This window comes from Littorina saxatilis, linkage group LG17 (genome assembly GCF_037325665.1).
Source record: "Littorina saxatilis isolate snail1 linkage group LG17, US_GU_Lsax_2.0, whole genome shotgun sequence".
Taxonomy (NCBI): domain Eukaryota; kingdom Metazoa; phylum Mollusca; class Gastropoda; order Littorinimorpha; family Littorinidae; genus Littorina; species Littorina saxatilis.
In genome coordinates this window covers 3,318,006-3,338,466 of record NC_090261.1, presented here as the reverse complement: position 1 = coordinate 3,338,466, position 20,461 = coordinate 3,318,006, and the positions used below count along the sequence as shown (strand labels likewise).

The window sequence follows — 20,461 nt, the reverse complement described above, 5'->3', positions numbered from 1 at the left end:
AATCTGCTTTCTTTTTTTTAATTGCATGCTCTTTCCTGAAATTGTATTAACAAATAAATTTAATGAGCAAAATCTCACACACAGCCACATCAAAGGCAGCATGAATCAGAAACAAGTTCTTTTTCTTACACACAGTACATGCATAGGCACACAGAAACACACATTTTTCTGATGTTAAAAATATTCAGGGTAATGATAATTGTTCGCTACTAATCTGGACCTGATATTTGACTTTGGTCTACCATGCTTTGGTCATGTATTGAGATCCTGAAACCTTGAAATAGGGTGAAGTTACAAAAGATTTGGCGCCATGATCATTGAATGAATAGTTTCCATTTCTGAACCCAAACTTGACCCTAATGACCTTGACATGTAACAAGCCATGTACAGGCATGGGAATTTAACAAAGTAAAAAAGGCTAAAAATTTGTAAGGAATTGCAAAGTCGACGGCATGTAGCGCCTAGCCTTTCTAGAGGGGTACTGGTAGCTCCTAGCCTTTCTGGAGGGGTACTGGGAGAAGCACCCCCCCCCCCCCCCCCCGAATTTGTTTCCTCCAAAGAACCCGAATGGTGCAATTTGGTGTCACCTGAGCTCCAAGTTTGCCATTTAATTCAGTTTTTAGAACCCTTTTTGCCTCCCCCACTTATTTTTTCAGCAGACACTTTCGCTTTTTCGGCCGAAAAAAAAACCAAAACAAAAACGGCGGAAATTTGCCTTTCGGCGGACAATTCCCATGCCTGCATGTAAACCAATATCATGTCAGGAGATCCGCAAACTTTAAAAGTGCCTGTAGTTCCAACGATAAGACAAAGCATTCCTGCACTTGGACACATACCAACAATCTTCACCCTGGTTGGTCTAGGAGAAAAAGTAATATTGTGTTATCTAAAACATGCAATATCAGCGATAAAATACATTATGATAAAAAAAATAATGGCACATATTTGATTGCATTACATTGCAAAAACAGAAATAAGCAGAAATAAACGCAACAGTTTCATGGCAATAACAACTAACATATCTTCATGGTATGACTATGAAGCAATAAAATGACAGGAAGAAAATAGAACCATTATGAATTATAATGTCCATAATTTGTTTACCTACTCCTATCCTACGCACAACAATCACAAGACTTTAACTGCAGGGCGTCAACCACATGCTCATCTTCCTCTGCACAATACTTTACATCAACACCTTGATTACTCCAGCAGTTCCATATTTCTGTTTTTAGCTCAGCTACTACTTCTGTCAAAAGTATATTTCTGAAAGCTAAGACAATTCACAACAAGTCGCGTAAGGCGAAAATATAACATTTAGTCAAGTAGCTGTCGAACTCACAGAATGAAACTGAACGCAATGCCATTTTTCAGCAAGACCGTATACTCGTAGCATCGTCAGTCCACCGCTCATGGCAAAGGCAGTGAAATTGACAAGAAGAGCGGGGTAGTAGTTGCGCTAAGAAGGATAGCACGCTTTTCTGTACCTCTCTTTGTTTTAACTTTCTGAGCGTGTTTTTAATCCAAACATATCATATCTATATGGTTTTGGAATCAGGAACCGACAAGGAATAAGCTGAAAGTGTTTTTAAATTGATTTCGACAATTTAATTTTGATAATAATTTTTATATATTTAATTTTCAGAGCTTGTTTTTAATCCAAATATAACATATTTATATGTTTTTGGAATCAAAAAATGATGGAGAATAAGATGAACGTAAATGTGGATCGTTTTATAAATTTTTATTTTTTTTAACAATTTTGAGATTTTTAATGACCAAAGTCATTAATTAATTTTTAAGCCACCAAGCTGAAATGCAATACCGAAGTCCGGGCTTCGTCGAAGATTCCTTGACCAAAATTTCAACCAATCTGGTTGAAAAATGAGGGCGTGACAGTGCCGCCTCAACTTTCACGAAAAGCCGGATATGACGTCATCAAAGACATTTATCATAAAAATAAAAAAAACGTTCGGGGATTTCATACCCAGGAACTCTCATGTCAAATTTCATAAAGATCGGTCCAGTAGTTTAGTCTGAATCGCTCTACACACACACACAGACAGACACACACACGCACGCACATACACCACGACCCTCGTCTCGATTCCCCCCTCTACGTTAAAACATTTAGTCAAAACTTGACTAAATGTAAAAAGCAACATGTAGGTTTAAAAAAATAACATTTAAAAAAAAGGTGGTAACCAAATGCACACCCACCATCGTCTTTTACTTCAGTTGTCAGTTCTAACATGATGTTATGACAGTATTAGTGCACTAGGGATAACTTGATTTTATTCAGCTACGCGCATGTAGAATACAGGGCACGGGCGATTGTTTTGATTTCTAACATTTACAAGCGTATTTCTGTTTTTTTCCCACAATTTCAACAGACAAACCAAGTGTAAAATGAACAAATCCAAAAATAAAGAGACTGCCAACATTCCCAAATTCAGAATAAAAAAACAAGAAATTAAGTTGTCCGAATGTTTGTTACATACAAAAAAACAGTAACAAACACAGATATTTTGACCCAACGGTCTTTAAAGTGAACAAATACTAATCAATCATAAAAGGAATGTCTGCGGCTTGGGGAGAAACAAACGTTCCACCAACTTACCTTTTTTGTATAATTCAAGCGAAAACATGGACAGACAATTTATCATAATGAAGTGAAATTAATGCAGAAATGATCCTTTTCGGGGGGAAAACATTATTTGTTTGTTTGTTTGTTTGCTTAACGCCCAGCCGACCACGAAGGGCCATATCAGGGCGGTGCTGCTTTGACATTTAAACGTGCGCCACACACAAGACAGAAGTCGCAGCACAGGCTTCATGTCTCACCCAGTCACATTATTCTGACACCGGACCAACCAGTCCTAGCACTAACCCCATAATGCCAGACGCCAGGCGGAGCAGCCACTAGATTGCCAATTTTAAAGTCTTAGGTATGACCCGGCCATGGGTTCGAACCCACGACCTCCCGATCACGGGGCGGACGCCTTACCACTAGGCCAACCGTGCCGGTTGGGGAAAACATTAACTTATGCCAAAGAGTAAAGAAACTGATTATATAAAATTTGAAAGGCAATATCTTAAAAATTCATCATATTTCTATGATCTGCTGGAATATGGTTATTCTGAATGAGGCAACACTGCTTACCCAAACTTTAACGAAAGGATCTTAAAAGAAAGTGTTTAATAACACTAAAGTAAATGGATCCCAATGACATTCAGGTTCAAGAAAACAAAATAGAGAACATACACAGAAACCAAAGTGACTCTTTTGGAGAAATTGAGCATTTACTCACAGGAAAACATGCTTTGTATACATACTCTTTGCTTTGTATACATACTCTTTGCTTTGTATACATACTCTTCACTTGTACAGTTTGAAAAAAGGATGCTTAACATTAGAGCTTGAGTGTAATATTTTTTTGTGTTGATCAGTTACACAAAAAACTTGACAGATGTGTAACTGTAAGAAGATATTCGCAGCTGTAATTATTTGTTGTGTGAATTCTCAAGGAAGTACACAGAAATAAGACAAATGAAGCAACAACATTTAATAAGGGTCAACCACATTTTGGGAGGTAATTAAACCCTAGCAGTGCAAAAAGTTTCAAAGATCTAGCTTCAAAAATGTCTCAGATAACCTCAAGAGTAAGTTTCTTAAGCTTTTTTTATTTTATTTTTCATGTTATTGAGTTTGTGTCTTATTTCTGTGTACTTCCTTCGTTGAAGTACACCTTGGGACACTATCGCAGACTCGATTGCCTGCTTTGAGCAAGTTCCAGCCTCCACCATGTTTTGCAGAATGGCTTCTTCATCCTCTGTCCATTTTCTTTTTGCACCTGAAACATACATAACCATACTGCTATCAAAAATAAAATGTCTTTGGAAGCTATATAAAACCATTCAGTCAATATGTTAGCCTCAAACAAAAGCAGAAATACTGCAAACCCTGGATCCATTAACTACCCAAACTAGAAATCTCTGGCTTGCCAAAACCTATACACTGAGACAGGTTCATTAAAAGAAATATGTAGAGGTTACATGCGGATCATGAAAAATGCCAGCTTCAGCCAGCTTTTTCATCACCGCAAACCAAGACCAATATTTTTACAACAAAGCAAGAGTTACCTCCCTTAGCTTCTCGAAATTTCTGGAACTGTCCAGTTAATTTTCTTTCTTCCCCTTATAGGAGCCATAGAGAGTCTCTAATATGCCTGGCATAGTGTGCTTGCTGCAAGGGAACAGTAGGCACTGAACTGGCCTTGCACTATATAGGCTGTATTCAATAAAGGGGAGGTCCATAATCTGAGAAAGGAAACAATGAATCAAGAAACTAAAACCCAGGTGCACATCTGCGGGTCCTAGGCAGTGTGCATGCACAACATCTTGTTCCTGCCTCTTGCCAATTTTATCAGTGACCAAATCTGTTTTATTCCAAACCTTATTTACCGCCCTGATATGGCCCTTCGTGGTCGGCTGGGCGTTAAGCAAACAAACAAACAAAAAACAAAAAAACTTATTTGATTGAATTACCTTTTGACTTGATGTCTGTTTCTGTTAGTTTCATGACACTCTTCATTTCCTCTGGTGTTACCTCCCGAAGGATGGAGGATGATGATTGTTCCAATGGAGTTAAAAGGCAACGCACAGCAAACTTCTGTATATGCAAAGAAAGCAACACAATTAAAGGCACAGTACACCTCCCGTAAACCATCACAGATACTGTCAGGCTTTTACAAACAGTACAAACACCCTTTCATTTAAACTTGCTGGCACCTTGAAATTTGAACCGGTTCCTCCCCCCCCCCTCCCCCCTCTCCTCCCCTCCCCCAAAAATTCTGTCAGTGAATTTTTTTCTTTTATCCGTCTGTAAAGCGGGAGGTGGGGAGATTTTTCCTCTTCTTCTTTATATATTTATCTTTAAAACAAACAAACAATTTTATTTGTTCATCCTCTATTTTTGCATGGCTCTCTTCTTTATGTATTTATCATTAATTTTTTTGTTTTTGTTTTGTTTCATCCTTTTTTTGCTTGTCCCGACGCTTCTCCCAGTATGCTCCCACGCCGCCCTGTCCCAGCGCTCACTGCAACATCCACACCTGAACATCGTTCCGCCGCCAGACTTTGTCGAATCAGTGAGCCCCCAGTGTTGGTCAGACACCTGGGCACCCTCACACATTTTACAGACACTCCAGGGAAGGATGTCAGACCGCTGTGGTAGGCTACCCTCGGAAGATGACACTGCACTGCTGCTGAGTCACTTGGACGGTGTTTAGTATGGTCCTGTTCCTGGCAAGGGACACAGGCACCGCTACCTACTAAGCCCTCTACTTACGACACTGACTTAAGTCGCGGAGCCAGACTGGGTGAGCGTCTCCTCAGAGAGCAGACCGCCACTGCGTCCCTCCGTCAACCCCCTTGGAGCATTCCAGGCTGGCAGCAGAATATTCAGGGATGGCTGGAACAGGAACACTGGGACCAAGGTCACCATGAGAGCCCTGAGCAGGAAGAGTCACAAGAATCGAGACAAGTTTTTTGGGTTTTTTCGCGCTTTCTGAGTCAATCGCATTCGTGAAGTGAATGACACTCGGCTGTGTGATCCCAACCTTCCCATTGGAACTTTAGCACTTCCACTCTGGGTAGGAGCTGACCAAAGCCAGAAAACCCCACGCACCCCTTATGGGATTCGAACCATGATCTCCCGGCCAGCAGTCCGATGCGCTAATCACTGCGCCACAGGGGGGAAGAGTTAATTGTTTAATTGTCACAGTATGCAACATGTCTTCCTTCTAACCATACTAAATGATATCGAGAGGATATCTGGAGCAGATATCCGTGAAGATAAATTGCCATTATTTAATACAAACCCCAGGTTGTAACCCCCCCCCCCCTCCGGCTAAACTACTCCGCCCCTGTAATCTGTGTTCCAAAGACAATGATTGTATGTATTGGTGTTCCCCTCTTGAGTCTTGTGCTTCAATGTTGCAGTGACTTTGGAAGAGCCAAAATAATAGCCAAACATTTTCCAAGATGTCCTAAAGCTTTCTGACAGTTTCGGCCAAATGTCCAATATGAAAATGTCTAGCAACACCCCTGCATATTTCTTGGGACTTGACCCTTGCAGGTAGGTGGACTGAAAGAAGTGTGTGGACAGGACAGAACCAATTCTGTCTGACACTTGTGTGACCTCACTTCTGACACTATTGTTGTCATCACCATGTTTAGTATTAGCTAAAGTTGCCATCCATCTAGCCAAGATTGTGACCAAATAAAACAATGACATCATAGCTTAATCAGGTCAAGAATTATATCCTTGATAGCTCAGTGTACATTTTCAGTGGTGAAAATCTTTTCCAACAAACGTGTTCATGCTAGGACTCTAAAATTTGATGAAAACAAGCTAAATTTGGGGTCATGTCTGCTGATTATCAACACCTACAATTGTGTGAAATTTTGAGGGTTCTGCTTCCAAAATAACTGAGGAAATATCAACATAAGTTTTCATGAACATGACCCTGCTTTGACCCCAAAATGTGACAGGGATAAACAGAACTAGGGTCATGTTGACAGATTATCAAACCCTTGAAGTGTGCAAAGTTTGAAAGCTCTAGCTTCAAAAACACCTGAGACCCCCCGTGACCCTAAATCTTCAGGAGGGTCTGTCACACTTGATTCAAGTCCGGACATTAACAAACCTTAGAAGTGTGCAAGGTTTCAAAGCTCTAGCTTCAAAAAAATCCGAGATAACCTCAACGTTAAGTTTTTATGAAATGAACATGACCCCAAAATTAGTTGAGGGTCAATCAAACTGGGGTCACTGCATGAGATCATCAAACTCTAAAAGTGTGCAAAGTTTCAAAGGTCTAGCTCAACGTTAAGTTTTTTGTCCACGTCCGGCCAGACATACATAGGAATCCTAATTCTCACCCATTTTCCATTGAATGATCTGAACTACAATTCAGTTACCTTGAAATGTGATCGAAGTCAACCAGATGTGGTCATGTCAGGTCGTGAAACCCTAGAAGTGTGCTAGATGCAAAGCTCTGGCTTCCACAAAAATCACACTAATGAAAAATATCTATATGCTGACCCAAACTTGTTGACGATGGCTCAGGGGTAAGATAAACCACCAAACAGGTGAGTGGTTTACGCGAGCTAAATAGCCATTCAAACAAATTGTGTCATTTAATGCTATTGCAAGAGTGTTTGATAACGTTAGAACAGCTTTTTTCATGAGAAGAATTAAATCATTCTGTAAACCATTTTAGACTGACTGGGGCTTTCATAACCTATCAAAAACAAAACAAAAAATCTAAACAACGAAGTGACTGTGGTAAGATGAACAAAGTTAAAAAAACAAAGGATTACTGTACTCACCGATACAAAGACGACACAAGACGATTACGAATTTTCGCTTCTGGAAGCTTCAGCAGGAAAAGAACACAAAAGACAACAAAAAGCAGACGCAACACGGAACGAACAGGGTTTGAATTTTTTTCTCTTTTCTTTCAAACCCTGTTTGTTCAGTGTTGCGTCTGCTTTTTGTTGTCTTTTGTGTTCTTTTCCTAATGAAGCTTCCAGAAGCGAAAATTCGTAATCGTCTTTGTATCGGTGAGTACAGTAATCCTTTGTTTTTTTAACTTTTTTCTATCCAAAATAAATTGTATCCAAAAAAGACAATGAGCCGCTCACAGCATACCCAACTACCAGTAAATGAAGCAACACATTTTGGTATTAACAAGAAATAATGTCATCATACAGCTCCAAGGCAGAATTTGGCCAAGCTTCCTCTCACTGAAATCGAAAATTTTAATGTAAATTTTCATTTGATTAATATACTTACCCAATTCATATAAAGCAATTTACTTCAGTTTAGTGCTAGGACGCTGAAAACTACGCTCACCCTGGTAAGGGGGAAAGTACCCTAAAAATAGAACAGCCTTGACCGTCACATAATGACGTCATGACAGGGATACCCCCCAGCATGCTCTGCGCACGCGTGCTCTCGCCGCCATCTTGTAATCATTCGCTCGAAGCGCCCCATTATAATTTTAGGGGAACTAAAGCGGGGTAGGCGGGAGGGACTTCAGTATATGAATTGGGTAAGTATATTAATCAAATGAAAATTTACATTAAAAATTTCGATTAAATTACATATCTTATCCCAATTCATATAAAGCAGATTGCTAATTAAGGTGGTGGGATGCTCACCTATGAACTAGGCAACAATTGCCCTGCTGCTACCATAGCTGGCAGAGCCGCGTACTGGAAACGTCGCGCAGGTAAAAGTTGATAAAAACATCCTCAGATCTCCAGTAGGCTGAATCGAGGACTTCGGACAATCTTCCCGATCGTAGCACAGCTAAGGAGGATGCCCAGGCTCTCGCCTCGTGTGTTCGAGCCGACGTTAGAGGGAGAACTGACTGCCCCCCCCCCCCCCCCCCTTTTCTTCCTGTGCCACCACTCATACGCCTGTTTAATCAGCGTTGAGATCCATTTAGAAAGAGTTACCTTGGATATGTCTTTATGCCTAGCCGTGTTCAGAGATATGAAAAGCAGCTTCTGCTGATTCGCTCTGATAGGCTCCGTGCGAGACAGGTAACTAGTAAGAGCCCGAACTGGGCAGTTAGACATATCTGGGTCCCCTGGAGCTAGAATTTTGCTAAGAGGAAGAATTCTGATTATAGGGGAAATTTGATCAGGCTTCTGGTTTTTGGCTAAAAATTCCAGCCTAAAACGTAAAGTGGTAGAACCATCTTTTTCAAAAGTTATGTCTCTAGAGGAGCCTGAGAGAGCGTGAATTTCGCTACCTCTCCTTGCTGTAGCCAAAAGAACGAGCAAAAGAGTCTTACGAGTAAGATTAGCTAGACTGGGTGGCCGAGTGGTAACGCACTTGCGCTCGGAAGCGAGTTCGACCCTGGGTCAGGGCGTTAGCAATTTCCCCCCCCCCCCCTTTCCTAACCTAGGTGGTGGGTTCATGTGCTAGTCTTTCGGATGAGACGAAAAACCGAGGTCCCTTCGTGTACAATACATTGGGGTGTGCACGTTAAAGATCCCACGATTGACAAAAGGGTCTTTCCTGGCAAAATTGTATAGGCATAGATAAAAATGTCCACCAAAATACCCGTGTGACTTGGAATAATAGGCCATGAAAAGTAGGATATGCGCCGAAATGGCTGCGATCTGCTGGCCGATGTGAATGCGTGATGTATTGTGTAAAAAAAAATTCCATCTCACACGGCATAAATAAATCCCTGCGCCTTGAAGTTGAATATGTGCGCGATATAAATTGCATAAACATTTTTTTTTTAAATCCCTGCGCTTAGAACTGTACCCACGGAATACGCGCGATATAAGCCTCATATTGATTGATTGATTGATTGACTAACTGATTGCAATGGTTCAAAATCTTGCGATCTTAAAAATTCCAGAACAAGGAAGAGATCCCATGCAGGGACTTGATCCCATGCATGCCTATCGACGCCCCTTTTAGGACACTAGCGATAACTCCGCTGAGGTTAACGTTGTGACCTAACTGCCTCAAAGTAGCTGAAAGTGAAATAGCAGAACGCCTGACTCGGAGAGACGATGGGGAGCTGCCTTGAGCTGCTAACCATGACAAGTGATTAGCTACCTGCATAGAACATGGGGCCACAGCGTTGACCCGATTCTCTGCACACCATTTAACCCAAGCCGCCCAATGTGAAGCGTACACTGAGCTCGTAGACTTTCTGTGCGCTTTTTGCACCAAATCCAGTGTCCTCTCTGAGGCACCTGACAAACGCAAGGATCTTCTCACAGTCTCCATGCGTGAAGGAGCAGAGACTGTGGGTTCGCATGCTGAATGCCGGTGCGTGGTTGCAGTAATTCTCCCTTTTCCAGATTTAGAGGAATGGGAGGACCTTCTGCCAGTCGGAGGAGATCCGGAAACCAGTGCTGGCTTGTCCACAACAGTGCGACCAGAACCAGAGATGGTTGCTCCAATTCTGCTTTCCTCAGCACTTTTCCAAGGAGTTGGAATGGTGGGAAAGCGTAAGCCGTGAGTCCTGTCCAGTCGACTTCCAGTGCATTCACTTTCCAGGCTTCGGGGTCCGGAAACGGGGATATGAACACTGGTAATCTCCTTGAGAACCGTGTTGCGAAAAGATCGACCACTGGTTTTTCCACCTGAGCCCACAGACGCTGTAGAGCGTGGTGGGTGATCGTCCACTCCGTGTGGAGTACCTTCGATGATCGACTGAGAGAGTCTGCCAAAACATTCAGTTTTCCCGGAAGATATTTTGCTGACAACCTTATCTGATGTTGGTAACACCACTTCAGAATTTGGCATGCCTTGAGAGACAGAGTGTGAGAGCGAGAGCCGCCCTGCCTGTTGATGTAGGCTGCAACAGTAGTATTGTCTGTATGCAGACGAACATGCTTGCCTGCCACCAGTGGTAGAAAGCTCAGAAGCTTGGGCTACAGCCTCTAACTCGAGAACATTGATGTGCGAGAGGGCTTGGCCTGTTGTCCACGTGCCTGAGGCTGTGTGGTGAGAGAGATGAGCGCCCCAGCCTGACAGGGAAGCGTCTGTGAACAAATCCTCCTCTGGAGGAGGGGGAGTGATGAGGACTCCCTGTGCGATCCATGGTTCTAGCCATTGAGCTGTGGTCCGCTGAAACCAACTTTCTAGCTGAACCGAGACCTGCCATCCCTGGGAGGAGGGGTTCCAAACCGAACTCAAAGCTGCCTGAAACGGCCTCTTGTGTACTCTCCCTAGAGGGACAAGTGTGGCCATAGATTCCATTTGACCAAGCACTGACGCCAGCTCCCGGACCGGAGCTTGCTTCTGTGACACCAGTGATTTCACTAGATTCTGCAGTTTGTCTATCCTCCTCTGTGAGGGGCGGACTGACCAATCTACCGTATTGAACCTCATTCCCAGGTACGTGAAGGACTGGGATGGTGTAAGTTCCGACTTGGCTTGATTGACCGAGAAACCCAACTCGTGAGCCTGACACAGGGTGAGCCGTGTATGGGCACTGCATGCCTCCCGGTCCTGATTAAGGATAAGCCAGTCGTCGAGTTAGCCCTGAGTCGTACGCCCCCGCTGCCTGACTAGAGAACACAGATGTATAAGGAACAGACCTGTCCCTGCTATAGCCGTCTTCTCTGAGCGACGCCAACTCCGGTGTCACCGGGAGCGCCGCGCGTGGTAAAGAAAAGGATTCTATGAGATTGCGTGGAGCGGCGTTCAACGACGTCCTGCGTCCCGCATTTGAGACTAAGTGGCTCGCTGTGCGTCAGCCAGCCAGGGCTTAGCCGAGTCTGGTGCCTGCCCATGCTCCGCAAGAATAGGCACTGCACCAGACGGCGCACCCCCGTGCCCCGGCCGCTTAGCCAGGATCAAAGACATCTCATACGCCACTGAAGGAGATTCACGAAACTTAAAAGTTGGTGTCCCTTCTTGTGGTGAGTGAAAATCTCCAACAGCTGAAGGTGGAGGTGCCATAGCATTAGCTGCTGACACCACCCCTTCCTCAAAATACCTTGAGGCTACCTGAGCTGCCAATGTTACCGTTTTGTAAAGCTTGGCTGGTAACCGGAAATTGGTATCGTCATCCACAGCGGAATCCCCATATTCCGATTCTCCTTCCGGAAGTTCGCCACCACAATGACTAGCATCGTCATAGGCGGTATCCCCCGGAAGTGAGGGTACTTGTGAGGTAAAACCACCACTAGCATCCGCCCTCGAGAATACTTCCTGCCCTCCGGGCGGAAGTGTGGAACGCTGTGCCGATACTGGATCCTCAAAAGGCCGTACCGACGATAGCGTATCTTCCGTTCTAAGCGCAGGCACCGGAAGGGAAAAACCTCGACCAGCGTCTATTGACGGCTTCCTGCTCCCGTGGCGGAAGTTGAGACCGTTGTAACATCTCGGGATCATGACCGACCGTGTGCGTGTCTATTGACGGCTTCCTGCCCGACGCCGGGCGGAAATTGGGAACCATGTTGTGCCGTTGCTAGCTCATGGCCTGGCATGCACTCACGTAATTCCCTGTGGGACAGTACGCTGACTTCAACTCCGCTGAAAACATGGCACGCATTTGATCGCTAAATGAAGCAAACATGACTGTCAAATCGTCCTTCTCCGACGCTACGCTAGACTTAACAGGCGCTGTCTTGCCCTCTTGCTTCAACGCCGGCATATCAGGACTCTTAGGGTCATCCATTTGTACAGAAAACGAAGTCTTAGATACTGGTTCAAACACACTAACCGTGGTTTTAGAAACCTTAGCCTTCTTCGCCGTCTTCTTAGACGGGGACTCTGCTGTCCCTACCTGTCTAGCGCTAGATTTCTTCTTCCCACTGTCTGCCATACTGGCGAAAGTCTTGAACGTTAAAAACGTAAACAAAGACTAACTTGTGGCAAACGAAAGTATCACAACAAGAAAAACTGGAAAAATCTCACCCAAACTCAGCCAAAAGCTAAGTACAAACGTGTGACCAGGGTTGGTACTGCCAAGAAGCAGTGGGCTAAGGAATAGCCCGAGCGTAGACCAAAACACGTCCGCAACCAACGTCGCTGAAGAGTGGAATGATTACAAGATGGCGACAATCGGACGGTGCTTTTTTGCGCTTCTGACCTAACTTTTGAAATCTAAATAATAAATTGACAGCTTGTTACACAAACATTCTTAAATTATAAAAGAAATCTTTTTTCATCAAGACAAGATCAGAACAATACAAAGTTTTGAAAGTTTAAAAAAAGATAACCCGGAAGCAGGGTCACGCAAGGTCGTGGTTCTCGTAGCAGACGACGCTGCCTGGCGCCAGTTTCTCTGAACCGTTAACCGTTAGTTCGCAGCCGTTTCAATGTTGCATTTCAGATTCAAAGGTACACAATAACGTGCTACTGCAGATAAGCTTACAGAGATTTGCATTGAAATTACAAACTGGCCGCTAAATTGTGAAAAAAGGGAAACTGGATTACACGGGTTCACGATGGCTCAGAGGTAAGATAAACCACGCAAAAATAAATTCTTTGAAAATAGCTCGCTCTTTACGGAGGGCACCTAGAATGTTCTCAAGCGGTGAGTGTTTAAATGAAATGGTGTTTGTACTGTGTGTAAAAGCCTGACAGTATCTGTGATGGTTTACGGGAGGCTTACTGTGCCTTTGTCTCTGCATCACCAGCATAATAATCCATTATTTATACTCTCTTCATTACTCGGGTGATTTCACACGTTAATATTATACATGATTTATAGAAACCTTGGATCATAAATAAAAAAAATTTTTAAATGTTTTTATTAATATTTTCTATGAAAATCAGTGCCCAAAGTATGCACTACATGTACCTCTGACCCTTCTTCCTCTGGACTATGATGTTCCTCTTGGTCATTGAGACTCAAAGGCTCGGAACCTTGCTCTTGGTCTTGTGTCTGAAAGTATAAACAGGCTGTTAAAAATGTCTCACTCACAACATTTTGAACAATTACAACAATGCTGATGAGGATGACACCCCAATGTGCAGTTTCCACTTATCCAGTTAGTTTTGGGGGTCCTAGCTGTAAAAAAAAAGAAAAAAGAAAAGTACTGTAAAAGTGGGGTTAACAAGGCCTGAGGCCGGACGTCCTGCTCAAAAAAGGAACTGGATGCGCAACCCATAGCCTCTCCTTTCCAGTTGTAGTGATCGCCGCTCAGCGGGCCCTTGTTATGGTCACCCCTACACTAATGTGTCCACAGCAGCACCTTCTCGGGGTGCCCCTGTTTTTTCACAGTCTGCCGTGTGACACGACTGAGTACCCAGCGGAATAACTGGGCAATGGGTATATTGGGCTCACTAGCCTTGGTAGACAGCAAGTCTAAGAGAAGGACAACTTGGACCCCAAACACGGGCGGACAGAGCTCGTTAGCCTTATCAGGCAGTCTGTCTGTGAGGCGACTGCACAACACCACTTCACCTTAAAATTTCCCCTGTGCTGGGCAGGCAATCACGCTCATGCCGGAAACTGAGGCAGGCCCATCATACCAGTTAGGCTTCCACTTGCATATGCAGACGCATTCCAAAAGCTGAACTGGTCTTGTGATCTGAAGATATCAGGTTCGAGCCCCGGACACGGGTCAACTTTATGTGCTGACTCAGAGACAGTATTCATAACCCAGCCCAGTGTCACCACAGGGGCAAGTAAAAGCACTCGGTCTAACTGCCATAAGTGCAGGTGGCTAATTAAACCTAAACAATCACACACCTGGGTACAGTGGAACCCCCCTTTGAAGAGTTCCAGAAATTTAAAATATCAGGTCTTAAAAAGGAGGGAGTCTTAAAATGGAGGTAAATTCACAGAGGCTATGAACAGCAAATGTGAAAAAGTAAGGTCTTAAAAGAGAGGAAGTCTTATAAAGGGGGGTTCCACTGTATTGCGACTCTTGTTGCTGCTAGCTTTCCAATGGGAGGAAGGGACCCGAATTTACCAGTATTCGGATTATGGAGTAAATGAAATGAACAAAAAAATGCAACTGCAATTGATTATTTCCTAACCTTTCTCTTGTTTTTGTTCCTTAGATTATCTTTTTTTATTTATTAGCTTAGATACTTAAAAAGCGAAACAGAATAGCAAATCTTACTCACCAGCCAGTTTCTTCAGCTTCTTTCTTAATTGCCTTCACTTAAAGATCATTCTTGACATCTTCATGTTTTGTTGTTTTCTTCTGGAGAAAAAATACAGCATACACTGAGTACCGAAATTAATTTACAGGGACAGAACATATTTGAATGCCAATACCGCATTCAAATGTGAAAAGTGATCAACTAAAGAGTGGTGCTGGCGTCACCAGCAACCTCATTAAATAACAAATTAAGACATGTTTAATAATATTAAAGTCACATTGCGACTTACTGCAATTTCCTATTCAAAATTTTGGATTGAAACATTTCTCACAAAAAATAATGACTGGGTATATATATATTATATGTCATTTCCTCCTATTCCCAAGTCTTCATCAGAGGAAAGGAATTCAAGGCTGCCTGTACCTGTGTCAAGCAAGCGTGCATTACAATCAGTTTGACTTTACAAGAGATATATACATTGATATTCAAAAATAGCTCTCAAGTTTCTTTGAACTGCAAAGGGTTTCTTTTCCTTTAAAAAAAAGAGTGACATTTTAATAATAATGCCAATGACTAACTAGTGACATGTTTCTACTCGGTGTTACCAAGCAGGTGCAACTGCAAGACATACCACTCGATAACTGATTGGCTTATTTTTCCACATGGGTTAGCTCTTTTTTTTTCAAGAAGCAGAAACTCTGCAGCCCATAAAAACGTGTCATGAGTTATTTCTGGAATTCCTCTATTTTGAACTTGCGGCAACAATTCCTAAATGTTCAAAGAATTCAAAGGTTACCCCAATCGTTTCACATACTCTGTTTAACTGTCCTGCTCCAGAAATCTTGACGTCTTTGTTGGCCATCAATCCTTAGATTTACAGGCAGATCCCATTTTCCTCGAGTATGAAACCTGCAACATCAATGCCATAAACATAGGTTAAGAAATGCACAAACATCACTGAGAGTAAACATTTCATCTTAATTTCTCACTCATGTTAAATTATTGATGTGTGCCAAAAAAAAATGGATCTTATTTTTACCAATACCATCAGAAAAAAAAGGTAGGCCTAAAAAAAATAATAGGTGTGGTTACTGTAACCCGACCTACCCTATTTTTAGGGGCCGACCCTATAACTTTTTATTACATTTGTCAAAACAAAACAAAAAACACAAGAAAACGAGTGCAGAAAACGCAATGAAAGCGAAAGTGCCCGAGTCGCACACTTATTTCCCTCTCAAGTAGGTTTAATTTGTACACATTAGAAAAAAAAGTTTAAAAAAAAAAAAGTGATTGCCTACCTTCCTACCCTATTTTTTTTGGCTATGTTACCGTAACCACACCTATTTTTTTTGTTTTGCCATAAAGGCACATGCAGTCCTTCCCGTAGAAAGGCACATTAATCTCGTTGTTCAAAGTGTGCACCAGTGGGATGCCCGTCAGGATGATGTTTTGAAGCTGATCTTGTATGGAGTCCATACACAAAACCACAGTTTCATTCTGAAGCCTAAGTTTAGGTCACCATTCACTAAGATTGAACAAGCGCGCAAGAAAATCTTATGGGACAATTTGCCAAAAAGTAAACAATCACAAATAAATGAGTCCATTCATGACAGGTGGCTGCTCATTCCAAGGGCTGCAAAGTAAGGACCCCTAAGGGTGACGTCCCCATTCGCCCCGGCCTAACTCGCCGCTTCCGAACTCGCCGCTTCCCATCTCGCCGCCAATTATCTTGAGTTTTTCAAGGGAGGCGATTCGCCCCCTCCCATCTCGCCGCCAACACACACACACAAACACAAAAATGCGAATGTACAAGTCCAACAGGTGACTGCAATAGCAATTGCCATGCATTTTTTCTCCGGTCTTTTTGTCAATTCTAAACTGGAATTCGTCAAAAATACATTTTCCTCCCCGCTGGTGGTCGCGACCTAGAGAGCCATGGTTGTGAAGTGACTTTCACAGAACAGAAATCAGGTAAACTCAGGAAAAACTCAGGTAAACGTGTCAAATTTGTTTTAACCTGTTTTGCACGACAAACGTCAAAAGTCAACTTCATCGCATGGGATACGGTAAACTCAGGACAAACTCAGGTAAACGTGTTATTTTGTATAACCTGTTTTGCACAAGAAACGTCATCTTCATCGCATGGAATACACGGGGGCGAGTTGGCACTGCTTGCGGGGGCGAGATGGCACCCTTGACAGTTTTAAAGCAAGTAGACCGTGAAGTCGGCGACTACAAAGCGGCGGCGAGTCGATACCTCGCCCCCCCTAAGTTAGTTACTAAGTATAACATAATTCCTGTCTTCAACGCTAAACAAAGGGTATGATTGGATGAGGGGCAGGACATACAGTTTTACATGACATTACAGATGTATCAAACTCAAAGACACTCAAGAGCTTTCCCTACGGATAGAGGGCGCCCAAGTCCTGAAAACGCACCAGGCCAATCCCGCATTCCAACCCACTGTTCCGCCATTGACTGAGTAAAACTTTCACTGGCACATCTGAAGCATTGACTAGCAAGGCAAAAGAAAATTAGTGTGCAGCTCCTAATTGCCGTAATTCTCTTGTGGTTTCCTTTTCTTTTCATGAGGATGAAGAGTACAGACTACAGACCTCCAACAATCTGAGAAAATCAGGTCTTGAAAAGGAGGGGGTCTTAAAATGAGGGTAAATTTAGAGGCTGTGAACACAAAGTCAGAGAAAACAAGGTCTTAAAAGGAAGGAGCCTTAAATTGTGGGGTCTTAAAAGATTAGTTCCACTATATTCATTATTGTTCACTTTTTTTTTATCATTGATGAAATGTAGCAACTGAGAGAGAGAGAGAGACAAGACAAGACAAGACACAATCTTTATTATCGAGGGTAATAGAGAGAGAGAGAGAGAGAGAGAGAGAGAGAGAGAGAGAGAGAGAGAGAGAGAGAGAGAGAGAGAGAGAGAGAGAGAGAGAGAGATTAATGCGTATTGAATAATGAGTTTCTTCATGTACAAAAGTTCAAAACATCACCATTTATTTGTGTATTTTCTCACAGGAGCAGGTTCCCCTCAGTAGAAAAACTTTACAACTTCTGGAACTCTCTCCTCGCCTCCGACAGCGGTATCCCGCGATCGCCACAATAAACCAACTCCCCTGTGTATGCTATGGTGTGTAGATATATATACCATTTTTTCTTTCGAAAGTTCAAAGTTTATTAATTGGAGCTATGAATCGCCACGGATGGCTAGCTGATCACTTGAAGTTGCGGGTTCGAATCCCTGCCGCACATGGTTGGTTAAGGGTGGTTTTTCCCCCCGATCTTTCACTCCCAGGACAACTTATGTGCAGACGGGCTCCTGCCTTGTCCCCCACTTTGTGTGTACACGCAAGCACAACACCAACTTACCATCCTGTAATCAATGTCAGAGTTCGGTGGGTTATACTTATTGAAACACAAAATACCCAGCATGCTTCCCCTGAAAGCACCACATGGCTGCCTGAAGCCAGTGAAGGGCGGGGTTAAAAAAAACACTCATGCAAAAACATGAGTGAACGTGGGAGTTTCAGTTCATGAATAAAGAAGAACTTGACAGAAAGTTATCAACAAAAACTTAAGCAGCATGCATGCATACAGCAAAAAAGAAACAAAGAAAATCAGACAGAAAAAGAAAGACAAGTACAGACATAAATATAAATAACTCACATAATAAAGTGCAGGCTGGCCAGATGTGATCTGATTATCTTCTTGAATTTTACTTTCTCTTCCATCCCTCTTGAGATCACAGTGCTGCTAGTGAAGATCAAATTGTGTGGTGATTCAACACCTACTGAACATCAAAAAAAGAATAACCACCATCAATTCAAATTTAACAAACAAGACTCAAGAGTATGGTTAGTGCGTACCCAGACGTGCATTCAAAACAATTATATTGACGATATATATAAACTCATCACTCTATTCTTTTCAGAGTGACGTTAAATCTGGTATGACACAGCAAGGCATGTGGTATTCTGAATCAGTGAATGTAAACATTCAGGTGAACAGACAACCTTTTTATTCAGTTCAATTTTTCAGACAGTGCATTAATTATAGCGAAAACGTGTGCATCTTTGAGTTCTAACATCCCACGTTCATACGTGATGAACTGTCTCCTCAACCAGCCTCACATAACATTTGTATCCGTCTTTTACCAACCCCTCTAAATTGACCATGGAGAGTTATCTTTTCTTGCCTTGCTCTTTGCTACTCAAAAGTAGGGATCGAAGTAATAGAAACTTGACTGGAGCAGCCAATGTGACGAATACTTACGTGTTTAAGAGCACAGCCCAGGCAGGTCTGTCACAATGAAAAGTTGATTTCTGCTGGGTCATACTCATAAAGCCGCCTTTACACTTTTTCTTGGCGCGTCATGTATCCAATATTTCGGCGCGACACTCCAAGAGTAAGAGCGCATGCGTGCCCGTCACTACCGCCACAGGCACATGCGCGCTACACCGACAGACACAACTATAGGGGGGACGATTCGCACTAGTTTACTCTAAAATTAAAAACAAGAAAGAGAAAGCCAGGTTCAAACGAACATTCACTCACCGAACGTCTGCTTACTTGTAGTAGTAGTCGAGTACTAGTACCCGGCGTGACTCACCGAAAATCATGAGAATTTCAATGTCATAAAGGCTCAATATTCCGCAAGATATGACCGGGTTATATGATTATTCGAGTTGTAACGCCATCACGATTTTTGATGAGATACACAAGTGTTTGCATGTTTAGGTGGTATCAGCCATATGTGCTTACGACAGAATGACGCCCCCCCCCCCCCCCCCCCCCCCCCCCCCCGTCCCCTCCGGCCCCGTCCCTAGTACTCACGCGATAAATTACTGATTTAACAATGAAAAGCTATTAAAAATCGGACAGCCAACACGATTTATTCGTTTGCTTTTTTTAATTTTATATATACGTACAGAACGTGAAACTGAACCAGGAATAGTACTTTCAGGCTACGGTGCTGGAGGGATCAAATATTTGTAAGTTCAGTTTACCGGCCGCCGAGGGTTTTTAGAATTAACTCGGCTGAGCGTCAGTCACGTCTTCGCGGCTTTGACTTGTGATGATGTCCTCGGCCACAAAGACTATTTGAAATGTAGGCTAATCACTTTTGAAATGTAATTAAAGTTTATGAATTTAAAATGAAAATCTAGCCTAAAGTGTGTGAAGTTACAGTCTAACTAAACATTCAAGAACTCGAAATGTCCGAGGCCGCATGCCCGGCAATTTTTCTAGTTTCCGTGGACTGACAATGGGGAGGGAGGGGTAGGGTGGGATAAAAAAAAAACTCCTTTTTTGGAATATCTCATTCAATACTAAAGACAAAAACACAAAACTGGTGTCATTAGAAACTTTATTGAATTTGCCACAAAACAAAGAAAACAAAAAATAGATTTATTTAACCGACTCAGGAGAATTCGCAGTTGAAAACGCAAACAAATGTGGGGCAGGGTCACGCCGGGTGAACATGACGGGGCAGGATGGGACATTGCTTGGGGTAGGGTGGAACATGACGGGGCAGGGTGGGACATATGAATTTGTGTGTGAAATTAAGAACCTTGTACCAGCTAAAACAACGCCCTCGTTAGTCTTCATTGTTTCTAATGACACCAGTTTTGTGTTTTTGTCTTTAGTATTGAATGAGATATTCCAAAAAAATGAGGTTTTTTTTTTATCCCACCCTACCCCTCCCTCCCCTACATGTTTATAACTTCAAAAGACAATGCGAACTGCAGTTGCGATGATTCAAGCCAAACAATTCAAGGGACAATCAGTCTCTTGAAACAAATATCGTGATCAAAAACTTAAGACTGAGCTTTGACATTTG

General features: G+C 42.7%; 1 long non-coding RNA gene across 2 annotated transcripts; it reads right to left on the bottom strand.

Moving 5' to 3' along the window:
- Positions 1-19,322, bottom strand: LOC138953922 (uncharacterized). Of its 2 annotated transcripts, none has more exons than XR_011451649.1 (7): positions 18,895-19,322; positions 18,289-18,409; positions 15,423-15,517; positions 14,630-14,709; positions 13,356-13,439; positions 4,549-4,672; positions 1-3,854 (listed from the first exon to the last, which is right to left on the bottom strand). It is a non-coding gene; the product is annotated as an uncharacterized lncRNA (long non-coding RNA). The 2 variants fall into 2 exon arrangements; XR_011451648.1 differs by having other exon boundaries at positions 18,289-18,412; positions 18,895-19,321.
- Positions 19,323-20,461: the final 1,139 nt, after the last annotated feature.